Source organism: Protopterus annectens, chromosome 2.part2 (genome assembly GCF_019279795.1).
Source record: "Protopterus annectens isolate FY-2018-M chromosome 2.part2, PAN1.0, whole genome shotgun sequence".
Lineage (NCBI taxonomy): Eukaryota > Metazoa > Chordata > Ceratodontiformes > Protopteridae > Protopterus > Protopterus annectens.
In genome coordinates, this window is record NC_056730.1 from 1,099,539,414 (window position 1) to 1,099,554,780 (window position 15,367).

Here is a 15,367-nt window from a genome sequence, read left to right on the forward strand (position 1 = left end):
AGAGGGCAAGAGGAGTGGAGCAAGTTGGTAAAGATGTTAAAGAGTAGAGGTCCGAGAATGGATCCTTAGGGAACTCCAGTTCTTACTGAGAGAGGGGTAGATAGTGCTGATTCCCATCATACTGACTGCAGTCTATCAGAGATAGCTAGAGAACCATGCAACTGTATCAGGAGAGAAGTTTAGATCTACAAGTTTATTAAGTAGGATAGTGTGTGAGACGGTGTCAAAAGCTTTTGAAAGGTATAGGAATAGACAAGATATGAGTCTGTGGTCATCTTTGGCAAGGGCTATGGTGTTAAGAAAAGATAGCAGAGCAGTGGTTGTACTATGCATGGGACGGAAGCCATGACGTGTAGGAGTGAGAAGATTTTCTTGTGAGAGATGGTGCATAACTTGTTTGTGTATACATTTCTCTAGGATCTTGGAGAGAGGGGAGAGGATAGCAATAGGTCTGAAATTGGATATTTCTGTGGAGTTACCTCCTTTATGAATAGGAAGAGTGTAAAATTGTTTCCAGACAGTAGGAACTTTAGACTCCGAGATGCAGCGATTGATTAGTATAGATACAGGCATAGCAAGGGAGTGTGCAGCAATCCGGAGAAAGTAAGAAGGAATATTGTCTGATGATACAGAGCATGGTTTGAGCTTTGAGAGTAGAGTTCTGATATAGTCTATGGAGACAGATTTGAGAGAGAAGGACTCTATTAGGTTTGTGGTTGAGGGGTTTATGGGGGGCTTGTAGTTTTATTGTTTCATAACAATAAAGGGTGAAAACAGTCAACAAAGTGGGTATAATTGATGGTGGAGTGGTGAAGACAGATAACGTGGGTATAATTGCTGGTGGGGGAGTCTGTTGATGAAAGTACTTTATACTGTTATCATCTGGTTATTTTTAAACTGTTTTTAATCCAGCTTTGCAGGACTACTGTGTGTGTAAGTGTGTGTGTGTATATTAAGTTGGAATGCTTTGCCTGCATTGTGTTTGTGTGAAACACATTTGAAATAAGTGACTTCGGTCATTATTATTGTTAATTTTTTTTTTTTGCAAACAACATTTGAGAAAGATGCATTTAACAATGTAGCTATAATTGCTAGGTTTGAGAGATGTGTGTACATAAAAATGACTGACCCTTGTGAGCTGATAAAGTCATTATACTGTCTTTGCAGGATTAATGTGCATTTGTGTTAAGCAAACTGGAGTACTTGACTGTGGCCATTTTTATCAATCTGGTGGCCATAATTGCTGAGCATGGATATTGGTGGATTATAACACAGCAGTCTGCATAGATTTATACGTCTGAAATGTTCTGGAATGGGTATTTTTGTCATTATTGGGTCATATATTTTGTATCGCTGCTTATCGTAAAAATGTTCAAAACTGCAAATGTAATACTCACTCTAAGAAATGCAAGGGGGCCACGGTTTGGAAACAGCCCAGGGACCAAGGTACACTTAATCTGCCACTAGCCAGATGCATTTTCAATTAATGTGAATTTCAATGCATTTTTGATAACTGTGAGTTTCAAGGAAAGAAAGGTTTACTGTTGCTCATGCTAGGACTGTTTTCAGTGTGAGACTGTTTGTTTAGCAAATGGTCATCACTATTTATGCTATAAAATTTAAAATAAGTAAATCTGAAATCTCTCATCAGTAAAAGTAAAAAAAAAATAGAATGTACACTACAGGTTTGAATAGTGGTTATGGTAACTGGGGAGAGAGACAAGGAATGGGACATTGGAAAGGCTGGGGGGATCCCTGGTTCATTACCCTGCCTAGGGCCCTATTTGTCCAGGAACCAGCTCTGGTTACTTGCCAGTTTGCCTGAACTGTAGTCATTGGCTAGTCAAAACTGAGATATAATTTATCTTGTATTGCGAAATAGTTTATGCATAAGAACTAGTATGGACAATACCCCATAGGGAACTGCTTCCTCTGGGATACAATCTGTATTATTCTTTTCGGCTGCCAGATTTATAGAAGACAACTGAATACAAGGAGCAGTAGGGTGTATTAATATTTTATTGTATTTTACCAGATCACAACAAGTTCAGAATTAGTCATAGTTATTCTAGGGAGCACAAGAAAGCTGCCTTGCTCCATGTCCTTATCCTAAGCCTAGTAATATCCCTAGCACTCTAACATGCAGGTGGAAGAGTGAGGCTGACGAAGTCCTATTTGTTGGATGTAAGACTGTTTTGTCTATATTTTTTTCCCTCTGGTTTGGTCAGCTATTGATCCATTCCATAGCTCTTGAGCTCCATTGTTAGTCACAACACATCACATTTCATCTCTGGGAATACCACTCATGGGGTTAGGAGAGAGAGAGACAGACAGACAACTGGAAAGGGTCATCTTCTAACCCACAGCGGAGGTTGCTTATTGTCCCACACCTGCAATTACATCTTAGCAGGCCCAGAGGTCACAACTCCCCCTTGTCTCAGTGGCCTAAGGATCTTATTTTACCCCTGCTAGACTGTGGTTTCATTTGTTCCTGCCTTCCATTAAACCTCATTCCTCCTCCAAAACATTATTATGCATGTATTTCCCCACATTTCCCATTTGTTTATGTGTAATGTGCCTCTACCCTTTTTTTAAATATCCCACTTCCAATTGTTTTATCTCTGTTACTGTATTCACTACTTTTAATATGGTTGGTTTAGACTTTGTTTTCCATTTTCCAGTTATTGCTTGTTTGGCAGCCAGTTGAATTAAACTCAAGACCTTACTATGTCTAGGCAATTCTGATTCTGTATCACAGGTAAAAAAAAATGTCCTTAGTTACACCAATTTTCTCACCCAGTATTTTTGATAGAGTAGTCGGTAGGGAATTTTTAAAGTCTGCCAGCTGATTACACTCCCAAAAATATGTTCCCAATTAGTTTCTTTCTTCCTCATCACATCTCCAACATTTGCAACCTACCTGAGAAAAATTAGAGTATGGTTGGGGTATAAAAATACTTATGTAAACATTTCCAAGTAAAGATCCTAAATCTTATAGACTCCATTTATATTTGGTGGGGGGGGGATACATATATCCTCCATTTGTTTCTTTGTGAATTGCTTATCCAATCTGTCTTCCCAATCCTTTCTAACTTCCTCCGACAGATCCTTTTAGTTATCATGCAGTATTTAGTATGCCCTACTAATTATCCCTTTTTAACAGCAGCTTCTGTTTTAGATTCTACTAAAAATGTCTGCCTGTTTTGGTCTTTCACTTAGGATTCCCCTATTCCTTTCTCTTTGTCTATACTCTGATATCAGTCCTTGCCCTCTTCCCTTTCTATTACCCTTCCCTCTCTAATTATTGCTCCCAATACCTTGACTTATTTGCAAGTTTTCTCCAGTAAAGTCCAGTTCCCTCTTGCCTATTCTCTGCACCCCTAACTGCAGTCATCCCTAGTGTCAGAATCTCCTTTCTCCATTCCCGTGTTGGCTTAATTCTTAGAATATTTCCTGCTATATTATGAATATAATATTCTGTATGGTTATTGTTATTCTCCCTTAGAATCTGCATCCAAAATCCCAGTCTCACCTTATCATCCCTTCTACTTTGAATTACAGGTTTCTGCTTGTGTTATGTATAGGAATCTTAACTGTGTAGCTCTGAGATATTTATTCAAATCAGGTTCATAGATTGGTACTAGGCTATCAGCCCTAGGGCCTATAGAAGCCTAGCTATAACAACTTCCTGGCTATTTCTTCCCACACTATTTACTTCCCTGGACCCCTGTCTAGCAGGGCGACTGACATGATCCCTGGGGTGAATTTCCTGTCTCCCATCCAATCATCAAGGTTCCTTTTGAAGAGGGCCAAAGAGGTGGTCTGCTTGACATGTATGGGCAGTCTATTCCAGAGTCTGTGGAGTCTCTGAGTCAGGAACCTATCCCTCCAGCATGTTTTGTTTATTGTGATGACAAGGTTTAGATCCCTGGAGCATGTGGCTCTGAGGGATTGGGATTTCTTTAAGTGTAGCATGTACAACAGCTTTGGGTTTGACATGGCCTTGTATGTTAAGCAGAGATTGCCTCTGAGTAGATGATATGCAACAGAGTATAGCTGGAGTTTTTTAAGGCGGTCAGCATAGGGCATCTGCTTTAGGCCTGTGATTCTTTTAGTGAGGTATTTCTGTGGCTTTTCCACTTGTTGCAGATGTCTTGAGAGGTACATACCAAATGAGGCATTGTATTCTGTAATGGGTCTAATGAGGGATGAGTACAGTGGGACAATGACCTCCTTTTTTCTGGACGAAAAGCCCTTAGTGATGAGGTGTGCTACATAGGATTTCCTGACTGTTGTGGCAATGTGGTTATTGAAGGTGAGACCACTGTCCACCTGTGTCCCTAAGTCTCTTATCACACTTTCGGTGTTTAATGTACTGCCACCTATGTGGTAATTCATGGGTACATGCTTTTTCCCAAAGGGAATAACTATACATTTCTTGGCATTGAGCTTGAGCCCATGGCTCTGGCACCAAGCATCTGTTTCTGTAAGGCCCTTTTGTAGAGTATCAACATCATTTGGGGACTCAATAATAGCTCCTAGTTTGCAGTCATCTGCGAATTTTGTTAGCCAGAGTCCCTTAGTGTTGGCCTGTACTTCAGAGAAGTAGATGCCAAACAAGAGAGGTCCCAGGACTGAACCCTGAGGTACTTCACTTGTCACTTGTCTGGAGCTGGATTTGGAGTCAGCTACTTTTACAGTGTGGGTTCTGTCAGTAAGCCAGTTGGCAACCCATTGAGTGACGTAGGGATTAATGCCCAGCTTAGTAAGTTTATCTATGATTCCAGAGTGGGGGATGTTATCAAAGGCCTTGGCAAGGTCCAGATAGGCTTTGTGGACTGTGCCTTACCCTCATCCACGGCTCTGGAGACTGACTCAAAGAAGTCAATCAGATTCAGGAGACAAGATCGGCCCTTCACGAACCCAAACTGGGTGGGGTCCAGTGTTTTAAGGTTGCCAATGTCTCTGTTTATAAGTTCCATGATAATACATTCCATGGCCTTGCAGATCAGGCTCATCAAACTGATGGGGCGGTAGTTTCCGGGATCCAAGGTGGATCCCCCCTTGTGGAGTGGGATAACTGTTGCTGTGCACCACTCAGTGGGCATGAAGCCTGAGGTGAGGGTATGATTAAACATGACACTTAGGTGAGGTGCCAGTTCATTTTGTAGTTCATGTAGTACACAGCCCGGGATGTCATCTGGTCCCATGGATGCTGTATTCTTAGCTCTGGAGAGTGTGTTTTTTACCTGTGTGGCCGTTATTACTGGAATTTGGCAAAATTCCGGTATTGAGATGGGCCATTTAGGGGATGAGAGGGGGGTGAAGTTGGCACTGAATTGATCTGCCATGGTATTGGCAATATCCTTGGTAATCCCAAACCACCTTGTTCTATTGGAAGGATGAACGTACTCCACTTGAGTCTTGCCCTGTTCCCCCTCACAGATTAAAATCATTCTGCTCTTTATTAATTGCTATCCAAAACTTCTCCTTTGGTATATAAAAATATGTCTGACCTGTGTATAAGGCTAATGGGCCTAAACCAGGGTGTCACCAGAGAATTCCATTTTGTACTCACAATCCTTTGTTGCTGACCCCCAACCCATCTGGCATTAAAGATGCTCACATCTCACAAGATGTTGCCCCCCCCAAAACACTTAATGCACTCATCACTTTCATCTTTTCGCTATATCATAGGAAGTTACTAGCTAATGGCTCTGGAGTCATTACAAGCCTAGCCAAGAGTTTATCCCCAAAAAAGAACCCTCAGTCAGCACCTGTCACCCCTGTCAATGAGGGACAGAGGTGGAACCCCTGGGACAAATTTGTAGTTTCCCATCCACTCATCAAGGGTGTGCATGAAGAGGGTCAGCGAGGCACTCTATTTGACATGTATTGGAATTGTACTCCAGAGACAGGGCTGCCTCTGGGAGACAGACCTGTCTCCCCAACAGGTTTTGTTGATGTCACATATTAGATTTAGGCCTATTGAGTGGGTAATGCACAAGGAGTTAGACTTACAGATATGGAGCATCTCTAGTAGGGCAGGGTCTGATTTTGCCTTGTAGGCGAGACACAGATCACCACTGAGCAATCTGCATGATACAGAGTAGAGTTATAGTGATTTGAGCCTGTCCGCATTGAGCATATGTTGGAGGCCATGGATTCTCTTTGTGAGGTATTTCTGTGGCCTTTCCAGTTGGTGCAGGTGTTTGGAGAAGTACATACGAAACAGTGCATTATACTCAATTATAGACCTAATGAGGGAGGAGCATGGAAAGGTAATAACCTCTTTTTTTTTTTTTTGATACAATGCCTTTACTTATGAGATGAACCAAGTAAAAGGCTTTTCTGACTATTGCCACCACATGATGGTCAAATGTGAGTCTGTTGTCAGTCTGAGTGCCCAGGTCTGTCACCACAGGCTGTGTGCTGTGGGGTTGCCGTTGATGTGGTAATTAGTAGGGGCAGTGGTTGTGCCGAATGTTATGATAATACAGTTTTTTGTCTTTAACTTAAGGCCATGACCTTGACACCAGTTATTTGTAGCTCTCAGCCCCTCTTGCAGTATGCTAACATCATTTGGGGAGTCAGTGACAGCACCCAACTTACAGTCATCTGCAAACTTGGTCAGCCACAGGCCCATTGTCTTTGCTTGACCCTCTGAGAAATAGATGCCAAACCGTAGGGTTCCCAGGAGATATCCCTGGGGAACACCACTAGTGATGGGTCTGGTGTTGGAGGTGGTGGCACCTATTTTGACCTGGTGAATCCTACCCATGAGCCAGTTGGCACCCACCTAATGAGATAGGGATTTACGCCAAGTTGTATTAGCTTTTCGATGATTCCTGAGTGGGGGATTGTGTCAAAGGCATTGGCCAAGTCAAGATAAGCTGTATGTACTGACTTTCTCTCATCCAGGCCTTGGTGACAGTCTTAAAGAAGTCAACCAGGTTCAGTAGGCAAAATCTGCCACTAACAAATCCAAATTGGGTGGGTCAAGTGCTTGGAGATTGCCTTTGTCCTTGATTAAGAGATCCATAATAATACGTTCCATGGCTTTACAGATCAGACTTGTCAAGCTAATGGGGCGATAGTTTCCTGGGTCAGTAGTGGCACCACCTTTGTGCAAGGTAATGGCAATGTTAGTTCTCCACTCTGCTGGAATGAAGCATGTAATTAGGCTATGATTGAATAGGGTGCTCAATGGCAAGACTAGTTCTTGTTGGAGATGGTGCAGAATACAGCCTGGGATACTATCAGGTCTCATGGAAGCTCTGTTCCTTGCCTTGGATAGGGCCTTTAACACTTGATCCACAAAGATGTTAGTTGTGGGGCAAGTACAGGGATGTCAAATGGGCCTGGGGGGGAAGGGGGTGAAGTTTTTGGTGAACCTATCAGCTAGCAGGTTGGCTAAGTCAACAAGATTAGCATAAGTGGTACCATTAAGTACTAACTGGGAGCAAACCTGGGCTGTGCCATGGAGGTTCCTGATGTAACTGAAGGACTTGTGGTTTCCCTTTGTTTCAAAGGCTAGTTTCAACTAATAATTGGCTTTGGAGGTTTTCACTAGTGATCTAATTTGCTTGTTGAGGCTGAGGAGGGAGTTTTTCCAATCTGGAATTTGTTCCTTTTTTACTCTTGTACAACAGTTCTTCCTTTTGTTGTAAAGCCTGTTGATAGAAGATGTCCACCAGATAGGTTTGTGTTTCCTTGAGGAGCAGGTTTTAGTTCTGTTGGGTATGACTGAGTCTATGCAGTTGTACAGGTGCTTGTATACTGTATTGGCGAACTGTTCAGCATAGTTGTCTGCATCCTCGGAGGGGAGTGGTGATGTGAAGCTACTGATGCCCTCCCTTAGGAGGTTGTAATCAGCTTTTGAGAATTTATTTAGCCTAGTTATGGCTGGGGAAAAGTTGGGTGGGATAAAAGCTTTGAATGAGACAGACTGATAATCTGATCTCACCAGGGAAGAACATACTATGGGAGTTATATACATACAAATTATATTGCTTTTTGGATTAGCAATCCTCTCTGTAAGCAAGCTATGTACCTGCCCTTGCAGATAGACAGTCAGAGACATAATAATTTCCTGTAAAATCTACAGTTTTCTAAGTGATGTTCAAAAAATGTACTCTACGGAATACAAAGAGTATGCCTGGCTACACCTTTGAGACTAAAAACATTTTCACTGCTTGTATCTTCATATCCATACCCCATAAAACAGAGCTTCCACTTTCTCAGTTTTTGTATTATCGTTTGTTTAGTCTCTTCCCACATATCCTTAGCTGCTATAACAGAATCCTTTTTTAACCCATGTTCTCCTAAATACTTCATTTTGTCATATCCCCATAAATATAGGTATTGCCGAACCAATTTGTTTGTGGGTACATAGTTTACCGCTATTGCCTTTATTTTATCTTTATTAATTTTGTATCCCAAAAAGACTTGAAATTGTCTCAGAATGTTCCACAACACTGAAAAGTACTTTTCAGTTTTTATCAGGTAAAAAATAATATAATCTGCAAATAAAGCCAACCTTTCTTGATTACCATAACAATTATATCCTTGAATTTATGAGTCCCTTATTTTGTTTGCCAGTGGTCCTAAATATACCACAAATAACAAAGGGGAAAGAGGACATCCCTGTCTGGTTCCTCTGTTCAAACAGAACTTAGAGGAATCCTTCCACTTTAATTTTCCCCTCCGATCCCTCCTATATCCTCCTAATTAACCCTGTTATTTTGTCAAGGAATGCAAATGCTTCCATTGCCCTACTCATAAAATCTCGGCTTACTCTGTCAAATGCTTTCTCTACATCAAGACCCACCAAAAATAGTGGTATTTTCTTACATTCTGCTTCCCTCAGGATCATCATTGCTCTGTTAATTTTGTCAAATGTTTGCCTCCCCTCTACAAAACCACAATGATGAGTTCAGGCACCTAGGCAGAGAGGTATTTCCCTGTGGTACAGCTGACTGGGGACACATGGCTGAAGTGATATCCATCTGGAAAGAAATGTGGCTGTTGTGAATTCCCTGTGGGCAAAGAGAAGAATGTGGAGCCATGCTCACAACTTCAATAACCAAATGCACAGGGGGAAAATAATGATCCATATCTATCAATTGTGGCATTCCATTTGCCATTCTTTTAGCCATTATAGATATAAAGACTTTATAATCATGGTTTAGAATCAAAATGGGCCTATATGAAGCTGGATATGATGGGTCTTTACTATCTTTAGGTATTACAGCCACTACAGCTTTTTCCAGGATGTTGGTTCTTCATTTTTTTTTTAAATACTGTTAAACAAAACCTTTCCAGATCTTTATCACTTTCTTCCCTCCTAGCTTCCAAACTTCCAAGGAATACCATCAATCCCTGGAAACTTTTCTGTAGATTCATTATACATCACCATTTTCATCTCATCAACTCCAATCCTAACTGTTAGTGATTTAGCCTCATCTACCTTTAACCTTGGCATATTTAATTCTTCCATAAACACTTCCATTTGCATTTTTTTCCTGATTCTCTGCTTTATACAGATTTTCATAACATTTCCAAAATATTTCTATTACCCCTAGAGGATCTCTGATTATTTTTCTTGTTATAGGCTCTTTAAGCTTGGGGAACAACCCTTTCTACGTTCTGTTGTCTGAGACATTGTGCTAAAAGTTTTTGTGCTTTGGAGTTATAAAAAATAGTTGCTTAATGGCAGTCTTTCTAAACTCATGCATATTTTTGAGGTAGTCCCTTAGTTTCTGTTTAGCAATCTGCAGTCAAGCCTCTTGTTCTGCGAGATTTCTCCTGTTCTGCAATACTTTAACTTTTGTTAGTCCCTCTAAATAATTGTTGTTACATCTTAGCCATGTCTTTTTTCTTTTATGTGTCCCTTATTTTTAAACACTACTTTCATTTAATCCCACTCCATAGCTATATTTTCTGAAGAAATTTCAGTCTTTCCTAATCCATCCATGCAGCCATCCATCCACAGCCCATTTTTGCATATGGGGTCAGGATGACAATCATCTAGAGCCAAAGTTTATAACTCCTGATCCTGAATAATTTCTACTACTCGTTCCCTAAAAATTTCTCTGTTTAACAGCTAGGTGGGGAAGCATTAGTGTCTCATTTTTATTTCATTACTCTGCATTTTTTAGTTATTATCAGTGTGTGATCTGAAATAGTTATTGGGTGTATATCAAATCTTTCAATTAAATGCACAGGTTCCTGTGAAATATAGTTTCTGTCTAGCCTAGCTTAGTTTTTGTACCTTGGGGAATAATATGTAAATTCTTTCTGAGCTCCTACTACTGAATTCACATATTCCGTACTACATATTACCATAAATTTCTTCAGAAATCTACCCTCCTTTGTTATATTTTCCTTTCTAGGCCCCTCAGATACATCCTTAATGCTATGAATCAAATTGAAATCCCCACATATTAGCAATATTCCCTGCTGAGAGTTGATTATTTTTCTCATAATTTTCTTAAGCTCCATTATAGCAGTTTTAGGTGGAATGTAAATACATGCCGGTGTAATCATCCTCCCTTGCAGTTGCCCCATACTACTGCAAATGTACCATTATTATCTATTTTTCCTCTTCTATTACTATCAAAGCTTCTCTAGCTATTAATATAAATATTCCCTTTTTCCTTTGTCCCAAATATTCCACTGAATAACCATCCTGAGGTCCTTTATTTATGAAATCCATATGCTCAGTTCTTTCCAATTATGTCTCCTGTGGTATAACTATTTGTATTCTGTATTTCTTAATATCATTACAACTCTTTCTTTTTTTGTATATACGTTTGAGACCATTCACATTCAAAGATAATATGGAAAGTGTTGCCATTATGATAAGACGTTATTGTTTTCACCTGTTATGTATAACAATTTTTTGAATGTCTAGTTTCAGCTTTTGTGTTACATGCATTCACTGATGTTCAGCGGGTTGATCTTTATACAGTTATTTCTTGTCTTGTTTCTTTCAAGACTTTTTGTTTTAATGAAAATCATCAAAATAATAAATAAATAAAACAACCCCCCAGAACACCACATAATGTATTAACTTAATACATACACGCAAAACTATGTACATTTTCAAATAATGATGTTTAACTCTCCTAATAGGAACAACTGTCCCAACAGTTACACTCACAGGCTTTAATTAACCTATAATAAATGTTATTCATGTTATGATACATGGCACATGCTATGCTTTTACTTACACTAAGTGATCTCTGTTTTTGTCTTATCTTTATTCCTCTCTGAGATGTAGAAAACAGCTTGAATGCTTTCTGAAAACATCTTTTGGTCATTGAAAGAAAAATGCATTCTATTTTTACTGACCTTATTGTCTCCATCGGAACATGAGAACCAGATACACAGTTGCCTTCAGGTATAAGCTTCTCATGTTACACTGTGAACATTTATTTGCTAAAGGATAACTTTTCTTTACATTAAGTGTTCTTTTATATAATTGCTTCCTCTTAAAACATGTTAAATCAAGCCAAGGGCCTTAATCCAGTCATTGACTACGCAAAAGTAAGAAAACACATATCAGTCTTACTTATAACATGGTGCTTTGTCCAGGCTTTCTTCTCTTTTTATACTGTAGTGCTTACATTTCTTAAAACTGAACAAAAAGAAAGAAAGAAAGAAGAAGGAAAAAGTAAGGGCAACTGTTTACTTTAGTATCCCAATTACACACTAAAGTAATTGAAAAAGCTTTACTATAAAGTATGCAGTATATGTCATGTTTTATAAAAATACTGTTAAAAACAAAAAATATTGTTCTTACAGTTACCTCTTTCCTTTCTCTCCCCCTGTCCTTAATGACATGAAGTAGGGCATATGCTTTGGACACAAGTTTAACAAAGTCAAATAAGTCCAGTATTTCCAGGTTTTCTTGTCCTGCCATATTTCATAACTATGATTGATGCTTTATAATCCCACACGTATTCATTAATTTCCGAGTTGCTGGTTTTCTTCCTGTTGATCACACCTCCCATCTCCAGTTTCTGGTTCATTTCCAACTTACTCCTGGTTCTTCTAGTGAAACCCTGTGCCTTTTTCTGTCTCACAAGCATTTTCCTTTGAAACATTGGAAAATATTTCACTAATATAATCTGTGAGTTTATTTTTTAATCAGAAGAATAAGCAGCAGAATCATCTTCTGTTTGATAGCTCACTTTTTGTTGACAAACTGTTTTATTTCCTCCTTAGTATGTTCTGCCTCAAAAAATTGTCTTTGACCTTCCAGGAAAAAGTATTCTGAAAATAGCTAAATACACCAGCTTGAAACTCGCTCCTGCTTCTTGACATTGCCTGATTGCTTGAATAAATGTACTCCTCTTCCACCTGGTGTACAGTGAGTTCATTTTCCACAAACACTCTACTGTCTACAACTTTTAGTATTTTGTCCTTCTGCCACAGTTTTGTCAGAATCAACTCTGTCTGCTATTAGGATCACATATTTACTATCAGAGGTCTGGGCTGCTTTCTCATGGCCAGGTTTGGAGCATACACACAATGTGCCCTTTATGTTAACAGCTCCTGCTGTGGAATACCAGTCCAGTTGCTTATTTGTGCTTTCATAAAATGAATACAGTCTGTTCTTTCCTGTTTCTCTGGTGCAGCAGAACATCTCAGCTTTTCTCTATGCGCTCTCTTCAATAATTCTACCAGTTTTTGAAACATTTGTTTTTGAGCAGTTTCATACTCAGCCAGCCTTTTTTTCATTTTGTCATTTGAGTTTTGCAATTTTATCAGCTCATCTGAATATCTGTTTAAAGCTTCTTCCATTTTTTCCAGCCTTTTGTTTTTGAGGTGGTATACTCCTTTGTTGTTTTGTTTATTTTAATCAGCTCTGAGCACTTTTGACTTATTTTTCCTCTTAATTTCTGGAAGTCATGTCTTGCAAAAAGGCTGGAGATTGAACTGCTTTTTGTTGAATAGCTGCAGGAGTCTTACTAGCTAGTGTTTTCCTCATCCTTTGCAGTTGATTTTCTTTCGGGTTCTCTAAATTTCTCCTATGCTGACATCCAGACAGTGCACTTACTAGCCAGTATCTGAAATTTACCCCAAACTCTTTTCCAAGTTTCTGTTTTCACATTAGGAGAGCTGAAATTAAGCTGTTACTTGGGGTTCAGCCATCTTCGAAGTCTCCAGAACCTGAATTTTTGTCCAGAGACAGTTTCACTGCAGCTGATTGTAAAATTCAAGCTGTTTTGAATGAAACCCATTTTGCAGATAGGTTAGAGCTTTAGCTGTTTTTTAGCTTTCATTTTCCCTGTTATATAAACTGTACAATCAGTCAGCCATTTGTGTTTTACTTTAAGACTCGCATAAGCTGAAGCTCCTGTTTACAAAATAAAGCCACACAAAGAGGCATTTTGACTCCATTTTCCATACTGGAAACAGGAACAAACATTATTCTACTGTACTTAAAGCTACCCAACTAATTAAATCAGTTTTGAGTGGTTCTTATCATTTCTTTCTGTATTTTACTATGTTTTCTGTGAATATGAAGTTACAGCTATTAATTGAAGTCATTTTGCCATTAGCACTGCTTTCTAGTGGACTCTGTGCTCAGCAGTACCTAGCTATTTAAATCAGCTTTTCTGCATGTTTTTTTCTCTGAGTTGGAAGTCAAAAGCTGATTTTTTTTCCATTGGTTTCTTTGATTTATTAGCTCAGCTATGTTGAGCTGACCTGTGCTTTGTGCAGTGCCTCAGAGACCTGTACTTGATTGACGCAGACACTTCAATTGAAGTTTTACTCTTAGCAAGACTAGACAGAGCCATGGCCAGTAGCAGAATGCATTAAGGTGATGTTTCAGGACATGTTAAATTATTTTAATTGTTTTTACTTTAGTTAGAGCCTTACCAATATTTATTCATTGTATTACAAATGTTTTATTGTACTAATATACTGCACAAATACGAATTAATTCAAGCAAGTCAAATACTGTACAAATAAGTCTTACATCCTTTATTTCTGTATTCTTGGATTAAATGAAAGGTTTGCCAGCTTTTATTCTCTCAGTTGCCAGCCTCAACTATAGTAATACTCAGTGTGCTTGGCATAATGGTTAAAGTCTTCACCTTATAGATAAAAGGTACAAGGATAGATTCTATCAGGTTCTAGACTAGGCTTAAAATGGCCCTTTAGGCCAGTTACCTTAGTATTCACCTGTGAACATATGAAATCGCAGATTGCTTACCGATAATGAGCTGTTGTTTCCCTCATAACAAACTATCTGAGAGATGCAAATATTTAGTTTAGATGGAGTTGTCACACTCACATATGAATGGTCTGTGGTCACCACACCCCTTCACAGCATTCCAGACAAATATATAGAACATTATCATATACTGAAGTTGTCTAAGCCTTCAATGCCAAACAAGACTAGGTGTCAGTGGAAATCAAACACCACAATGCACACTACCACATCCATTGCTGAGAGTCACCAGAAGACATTTCTCCCAAACCCAGGAAACATAAAACCTCGACTAATAAAAATGTACTGGTGATTAGTGACTCCATAGCCAGGTACACAAACTACTCTCATAAGGCTGGTCAGAAATAGGGTGATGGTGAGTTGTCATTCAGATGTCAAGATCTCTGATATTGCAAGGGCCCTCAAGCAGAACAAGTATAATTATAACATGGGTGGTGGTCCATGTGAGGGTAAACAACCTGACATGCAAAACTCTGAGGGATATGTAGAGAGACATCTCTAAGCTTTCCATGCATGTCATAAATGCAGGAAAGATCCTGGTATTGATAGGAATCTTTCCTTCTCCACAAATTATGTTGAAGTTCAAAGAAAAGGTGATTGGTTTCAACAAGTGGTTGAACAGATAGTGTACTTTGAGGGAGGAACCACTATGTATCAGCTTTGCATGAGTTTCTGCACAGCCATACTTGCTCTGCCAAGGATAACTTGCCTCTCTCCTTGCAAGCCTTCCACATACTGGCTAAAGCCCTAGCTACCCCCGTAGTGATTTTTTAGGCAGAATTCAACTAGTGGATCTCCCAATCTGATAAACAAAACAAATCAAGAATTTCACAGTATCAAGGTAGTTTGGCAGAGTGTACCTAATGGATATCACAACCTAAAAAAAAAAAAAAAATCAAGAAGCAGACAATATCAAGATAGTGCTGCTTAATGCTAGGAGTCTTCTTCTTCTTCCTTTGGCTTTTTCCCATTAGGGGTCACCACAGTGGAACAATGGTCCACAGAACAATTGGCAGTGGAGTTTTACTGTGTCGAGTTGCCAGCCCAGCTCCCAGCCTTTCACAGAAGGCACACACATGCACACACTCACACCTAGGGCCAATTTAGAGTGTCCAGTCC